We start from the raw sequence: 8,774 nt of genomic DNA, 5'->3' as shown, positions 1-8,774 counted from the left end.
CTTAGAGATTCCATGAGGGCTATCCTTTTACTACTACACATGTCACCTTTAGTCGAGGGCAGAACCATTCGTCATCATAGGCAGCAAGTTCATGGGACCCCATCCCATGATCCAAGGCATTATTCAAAGACAAAGTATTTCTGACCATTCCCAAATTGAGTTTGCCAATTCCTAATCTGATTGATTTCATTAACTAGACTTGCAATGCTAGAATCTTTTTGCTATGGTAAGACAATTGGATCCACCGTCATTCTTTGTTACACTCTCAGTAGTCGAAAATTTATGGGAGCCATTAATTGAGTGTCTACAAAAACTCAATCCAAACTCATCAACATCTCAACAACAAAATGCAAACATTGAATGAATTGAGAAATCTCATTCGTTCATATCCTATCACAACTGCTCATAATTATGTTCACAAATTTAAAGCTTTAAAGTCAATATTGAAGAAAGATCAAACCATTCTTGGTAAATTGAATGATTTCTTCTTTGTTACTAAATTCCAAAATAGGGGAAGCCAGCATGACCATGGCCTTCTTTGGATAAATGATGCACTAATTTTTGGAATATCAACTAATGAAGAAATTGAACTTTTTTGTAGATAAATACATATCAACGGATATTGATTTATTTCCTTCTTCCCAAAAGGATATCCAAACACATAAACACAGAAAAACATGCTACAAGAGAAACCAAAGATGTAGATTCAGATTTCCACATCCTCCAATGGAAAGTACAAAAATACTCATGCCACTACAACAAGAATCTATCAATAGCACTCTTTAGAAAAATTTAAAGAGCATTAGGTTTTTTTTGTTGGAAGACACAACACTAACCTTGGACAATCAAACTTTCTGAGGAAGTCCTTCACTATTGCAGGAACAATACTTAGAAGCTATTCAAGCATCTATTTCCCAACCGACTCTGTTCTTGAAAAGAAAACCAAAAGACATATTTACTAACAATTTTAACCCAACTTTGTCAAATTTATGGGGTGCAAACACAGATGTTCAATATATACTCAATCCTCATGGAGATGCAGCATATTGTACATCCTACATGACAAAAATAGATAAGGAGACAACAGATGCATTAAGAGAAGCTATGGCACAAAGCATCAACTCAAGTGCACCAACAATGAACGTATTCGATGGGTTGGAAATGCAATTTTGAATACTCAACATATAAGCTCACAATAAGCAGTTTATCTATCTTTGTCATAGTCACTATCAACATCCTCATGACAATATCAATATATCAACACAAATCCCATGGAGAAGCATACATTCTTACTCAAGTGCAAAGAACAACTCGGATGATTCAATCCAAATAGTTCCAACATTTTCTTTGATGATATAATAACAAAGTATTTGAAGCGCTCAGTAAACCTTCATGACATTTGCCTAGCAACTTTCACAAGCGACTACACAATTACGAGTACAAATGCCAAAAAAGGAAAAAAATCTAGGATAATACGTTACAATAACTACAGTGAAACAAAAGATCTTGAAGAGTACTATAGAGAACTATGCACTTTATTTCTCCCATACCACAACGTTGAGCCAATGCTCACGACTACATGGCATGACAAATACAACCAACACAAAATAACAATCATCAAAAATAAGGAAAAGTTCAACAAACTTTTACCTAAATTTCCTTTGAAATCAATACCTTCCTGTAATGGGAGTACAACTTTGTATAGCCAATCTAGTCCTAAGAACCCTCATGCATATGGCATTGCAATTGGCATGCCACAGACTAAACAAAAAAACAATCAACAAAATTCAACATTATTATCATACAAGCTCATCTCTAACGACAAACACTTAAATAAATTACGAGATTCAAACAACAAGCAAAGACTAATTTTTGAATATATCATGCTCAAGAAAAGAATTGACCTAAAAAAAGAATGCACCTTTTCCTAACAGGCAATGCTGGTACTGGTAAAAGATTTGTTCTACTTTCAATGATACAACAATTATTGAGATATTATTCACACAAGCAAACAACCAATATTGATTCACTGAAAGTTCTATTGCTTGCTTACACAAGAAAAGTAGCTTTCAACATAGGAGGAACAACAATTCAATCAGCTCTACACTTACCTCTTATGGCATCACATTACACAAGCCTTTCCGTTGAAAAACTGCAAGAACTATCACAACTATATAGAGACCTAGAACTAGTGGTTTTTTATGAAATCTCCTTAACTGGCCACAGCACATTATGTGCAGCAACCGTTTGGCGGAGTGGATGTTCTACTATGTGGAGATTTGTGTCAAGCTAGCCCAATAAAGGATACTTGGCTTTTCATTGACAAGAACTCAAGCAACAAAACACTTACATCGTATTGTAAGAACAATGTTCTCCTATACGAATTAACAAAACCCATGTGCCAAATGAACTCTACATACATAGAGGTACTTAACAAAATAAGAATAGGACAACAAACCACTCAAGAAATAGAATACATAAACAACCTATACTTACGCAATCCAACACACAAAGAATATATACCACATTTATTCTACACTAACGCAGCAAAGGACATCCACAACAAGGACGTGTTTGAATTACTTACAGAAACACCACACATCCTCTAAGCAATTGATAAAAAACATAAAACATGCAACAAAAAAATTGTAATCCCACTAGACCCAAAACACACGGTTGGACTACACAACATCCTTCATTTGAAACCAGGAATGATAGTTGAAATTTGTTCAAGAAACTTGGACATACCTGACGGATTGGTCAATGGAGCAAATGGAATATTCAAACACTATAAACAAATAATGGAAAAAAACATTATCTGGATCTCCTTTGCCAACACCAACATAGGTAAACAAGAACAATTCAACAACAAGAATCTTTACAGCAATAGAACGCCTCCAAATTGGACTCCAATATATCCAATCACACAACAATTTCAAATTTAAAAAAACCACCTCAACACAATTTCCCGCACACAATTCCTAGTTCTCAACCCGTAGCTGCAAGAACAATCCATCGTTCACAAGGATTATCAATGGATTCATTGGCATTTGACCTATCCTTCATAAAATCACATGGCCTAACATTAGAACCTTCTAAGCCATATAAGGACATGTTGTCATCCTCCTTTAGTTGTTGCAAGGCGAGTTCTTCTTCAAACATCCGTTGCATTAGGGTGGATCCCTCTGTTGAGTGAAGGGTATGACATGCCTTCTTCATCTACCCTTTCAAATATTTGCAAGAATTTTGAGGCTTGAGTGTTTATCTCATGTCTTGGATGAATTGTATCAATACTCTAGCTTGCCTTGAGACTCTGCTAACATTCCTCTTGGCACTTGTGTACCAATTTATGTGCCTCAGGTGAGACCTTATTTCCCTAGCCATGGGTTGGGATATTCACTGTGACCCTTAGGTGTTGTGGCTTGGCCGGGTGTAATCTTTGGTGAACATTCAGCTTCTCCTCTTGTGGACTGCAAAGCAAACCCAGATGTTGACATGTTTGATGCCTTTAAACTCTGGAAGCACTATCTTATGGGTTCTGAGTTACTCACTAAGACAGATCACCAAAGCCTTAGACATATCCTTAATCAGTAGGTATTCTTAAATCGGCACATTAAATGGGATGACTTTATTGACAGCTTCAAACCAATGATCTAGTATCAACCAGGCAAAGACAATGTAGTGCCGATGTATTGAGCCAATGATCTAGCATAAATAATATCTCAACCATCCTATGAAGGAGAACTATGCCACTGATCAAGACTTTTTAGAAATTCGGCATAATTAAGGAAGTCAATGGTACCCCTATCACCTCCTATTCCATTCATGATTACTACCTATTCTAAAAAAGCTGCTTGTGCATCACTACACCATTTTGTCGCTTGGCACTAGAAGAGGTGAACCAACCACCCTACATGGGGGAATAGAGGTGTCGTTGTGTGACATATGAGACTATAGTTCAAGATGTTTCCTGGCCTAAGCTTAAATTTGATGTTGCCTCTTTTTTTACACAATGCCTTATTTGCTAGATAGGTAAGAGCTACAAGGGCAAGTATCAAAGTTTGCTTATGCTTTTACCGATCCCTAATGGTCCATGGGAACATATCTTTATGGACTTCATTATTGGGTTTCCTACAACTAGCTTAGCATTCCTACTCTATTGACCTGTCTTAGGCATCAAGTAGAGGCTATTGAGTCTTGACTGATACCCTCACAAGTTCTCTAGCATTTGACTATTGTATGCAAAAATGTCGAGCACACTCAAGCTGTCTACACTACACAAGCAAACAAGGGTAGAAACATATTTGTATTTGTTGAAGGTGACCTAGTCATGCTACATATTGAGAAATGCCGACTCAAGAGTGTTGAGACCCATTCTGTAGTTAATCTTGCCGATAAATCCTATGGTTATTTTAAGATATTGGAGCATATTAATGACAATGCCTATCGGCTAGAATTAGCCCCACATTGGCACATTCACAATTATTTTCATGTGTACCTCTTGAGATCTTTCCATGGAGACCCACTGACTCGACTTGTTGTAGAGGATGCACTTGTGCGCCAAGGAGAGACTCAGTTGTTGGAGCCAGTAGACCGTATCATTGGTAGAGAAATCACTCAGATGAGGTGTGGAAATTCCTATCCTCTTTATCTTGTTATGCTCAAGATTCACCCTATTGAGGATGCTAAGTGGATGCATGTGCGATATTTTTGCCAGTACCCTGATTTATTAACTAGCTTTTTGTTGCACAATTGAGGGTGATTGCGATTTCAAGGAAGAGGGATGTTATGAGAATTGGAATTATCCCATTAATTTAATCCTTCCGTATTTAGTTGAGTGAGATCCAGCATTTTTATTGCACATCTGATGCATCTGTGCTCCCTGCATGGCTAGACATACGGTTACGGTTATATGAGTGTGTGGCATTGTGTGCACCACTTACGCAATGACGGTATGTGTAGCATGTGTGCACCATCTATTTGATTTTATGTATGTGTGGTATGTGTGCACCATCTAATGGCATGTGTCGCATGTGTGCACCACCATCCATCTATAATTTATTGATCTTATGTCACTGAAATAATGAAATGTTGATTAATTGTGGTGATTAATTCCAAGGTTATTCTATGCTAGGAGTATTTGATTATTATTGATTGTTGTGGATTCAAGGGAAGAGTAATTGGTCAAGCCATGGCCTTTGGCAAGCATGATTTGTTGTATTTTTGGTGCGTAGTTGCAATTCCAATGATGTGAGCATGAGCTAGGCTAAGCTCACTTTTTGATATTACAAATGTTCATGTACATATTTCAATTTTTGAACATGAGAGGCTTAGCCCAAGCGTATTAACAATAGTAGAGGAAAAATTATAGCTTTATTTTTAGAAAAAGCAAGCTATTTTGGAAGTGACTTGTGAGCTTTTTTCCAATTTGAGATGTACATGAAGCTTGTATGATTTTCTCTCAGAAGCTGTTGAATGATAATTCAAGTACATAGGAGGTGGAAGAAGAGCACCACTCCTATGGGGAGATTGCACTTATTATGGTTGTTCAGACTCTTCTATTTGAGCATTTTGAAAGTTTGTGCATATTTTGGTATGGTATTTATTGTGGTTCTCAAGGATTTGCAAGTTTTGAGAGCGTTTCCCATCACAGCATGCAAAGACATGTGTACATATGCACATAGGCTAGAAAAAACTAAGGTATATTGGAGTGAAAGCAGTATTGTGAGAGAAAAGAGGGTATGTTTGGCTTGAATCAAGCATCCAATGAAGTTGAGCATGCTAGAGCTAGAATGGTATGTCCAAGTAGGGCCCAAATGGGTTTCCAACAACCACCAAAATCCACTTACCTTAGAGGTTGCCTCAAAGGCTAGGAGCCGAGATGTTCTTGTTTGTTATCTTTAATATAAATAGATTTTATAGATGAAAAAAGTCAAGGTTACTTTGACCTACAATATGAGAAAATAAAACCAAATCTGTGTGCGTGTGCATGCGTGTGTGTGTGCATGTGTGTGTGTGTGTGTGTGTGTGTGTGTGTGTGTGCGTGCGCGTGTGTGTGTGCGTGCTTTGTATACATAGAAATGGTCTCTCCCCTCCATATGGATAGTGACTAAATGATAGAGTGTAATGAAATTATATTATTAGGAGCACTAAATCATTGTCTTCTTGCTTGCACCCACCACCACCACAACTCAAAGAAGGCATACATAAAGACTAAAATTTCTAGGTGCTTTTGTGCACCCTTCACAAATACTATATTCCCACTATATTGTGGTATCACACACAAATACTATATTGTATTATCACAAAAAGGTAGCTACACGCCAAGTAATGATCAAGATACATTATCAGCAACAAGTGAAAAAAAGAGTAATATGAATGGGTTGAGAAAAAGAGAAAGAACGTAGGAGGGCTTGCTTGCACCCACCACCACCACAACTCAAAGAAGGCATACATAAAGACTAAAATTTCTAGGTGCTTTTGTGCACCCTTCACAAATACTATATTCCCACTATATTGTGGTATCACACACAAATACTATATTGTAGTATCACAAAAAGGTAGCTACACGCCAAGTAATGATCAAGATACATTATCAGCAACAAGTGAAAAAAAGAGTAATATGAATGGGTTGAGAAAAAGAGAAACAACGTAGGAGGGCAAGCATCATTTTTGATAGACAATGGATGGCTTCGAGAAGGAAAAAGACAATGCTTTCTATTAATCCTAAAGAAAGACTAGTATCAATCCTCATAAAATCTTCGCAATTGCCTCGCATTATCTATCAAGCAACTTCTAGTTTGCATGGGGCCTTCCTTGCAAGCCCCAAGTCTACAAGTCTTTGATGCACTAATTGAAGCAATCAAATAATTGGTATAATTAGTGAGTTAGCTATTTTCGTTCCACCAAATTCTTCAAGTAGCTAGCCAATTTCTTTCAAGTCAATAGATGGGCATTTAAATAAATTTCCCTAACATAGGTAAAGGAGTTGATGATGAGAAAGGTATTTGGAGGGGAAATTTTGATACATATACTTGAAAATTTGAGCTCCCCACCATAGATTGTAAAATCTATAGAAAATGAAGGAGGCAATGGGGAAAGCGGATGAGGGAAAAGAGGAAGAGCATAAGAGGAATTCATAGGTTATGCACAAGAGGATTAGAGGAAAGACATGGCTGGTACTATCAATCTTTTGGTGAGAGATTGTGGAGGAGGTGGACGTCATGGTGTATGCCATGGGGAAGGAGATAGAGGTGGTGAGAAGGTGGCAAAGGAGGAAGGGCAGATGATAGAAATTGATTGGATTAGTAGAAAAGCCTAAATAAAGAGAAAAAGGAAGGTGGAGCATTGGTATAAGCCATACAAAATTGACTAGATTAGTGGGAAAATAATAAAATTGAAACAAGGAGAAAAAGTGGCAACAAAGGAAGGTGGAACATTGATATAAGTCATATGACTATAATTAGATGTTGTGGGATTGATTCCCCATACAAGATGGGTGCTTGAGGAAATTATTATAAATTATTGTTTTTAATTTTATATCGAGGGTAGTCAACTTGTCGTGGTTCATGCTCGATGACAAGGTAGCTTATGAACATTCCACCTTGAAAGATGACTCTTGCTTTAAGGAGGACAAGGGGGGTCATTGGCCCCCATTATAACACTTTTCTTATTGTGGAGACATTGATCTTGAAATGAGATGTGATGGAAGCTATTAATTATCCATAGATACTCACAATTTGTCATTTCCTTTGTGAAGTTACTTCAAAGATATCGAGCTTTGATCTCATATATATGTTTCACCTATATAAATACCTAGGAAATATTGAATTCTTTTCTTTGCACGGATTCCCATCATGTCTGGAAGATGATTGGTAACAAATCTAATGTTAATTGCTGACCGCAGTTCTCACTAGAAGATCATGCATAACATAAAGACATAAAGCCTGAGAGAAATACACAAGCATGCATCTATTAGAGAGTTAATCAAAGTGGCTTATGAAGTATGTTTGAAGAAATGGACAAGGTGAAGGGAACCCTTAGATAACTTTGGAACCTTGGGCCTAAGCTAGGTCAATTAAACACATACTTTTTTCTAATACACTACGACTATCCACGCAAACTTAGGATTTTAAACTACATCATGCATTTATGTGAGGAGGAGTTTTATAAAGAAACCCCCAATGAACAAATAAAAAAGGTCTTTTGTAATCCAAGGAAAACCTAATTTGAAGACAAATATCAAGTTGAGCATCTTGTTTACAATTAACAAAATTTCGCAGATCATAATCCATTTTATATTGCACATACACTAAATTAGATTGATGGCTCCCTAAAGATGATAAGAATCTTGTCTTTGAAGACTGGTCCATGGGAAAAAAAATATGTTAGTTGATTAAAGAAATTTGCAAAGTGCACAATTGTAAGCAAGTTTATAAAAGGTGTGTGTAAGGTTAGGATGGAATGCAGAGCAAATTCATGCACCAAGATGAATTTCAACATCTACTATTTTAATTTAATAGCTAAAAGCTGTTGAAAGATGCAAATTCTCAAGTTTTGTAAACGTTTTTACCCTGCTTAGATATACAGATTACATGACACATGGTAGTTTTCGATAGAGGTGAAGAGGTATCATAAAATACCTTTTGGAGGAGAGAGCTGAGGAGGAGATGGAAACGGTGAAGTGTTGTCTCATGTTCGAGTTTCCATTGTACCTGAATCCCAATGTTTTGAGAGAGGAGCAGGGAGACAATCACCGAGGGGGGGCAAGAAGA

This window comes from Dipteris shenzhenensis, chromosome 23 (assembly GCF_047967505.1).
Source record: "Dipteris shenzhenensis isolate YYH24624 ecotype China chromosome 23, Dip_SZ_1.0, whole genome shotgun sequence".
In the NCBI taxonomy this organism is placed as follows: domain Eukaryota; kingdom Viridiplantae; phylum Streptophyta; class Polypodiopsida; order Gleicheniales; family Dipteridaceae; genus Dipteris; species Dipteris shenzhenensis.
Note: the sequence above shows the minus strand (reverse complement) of the source record.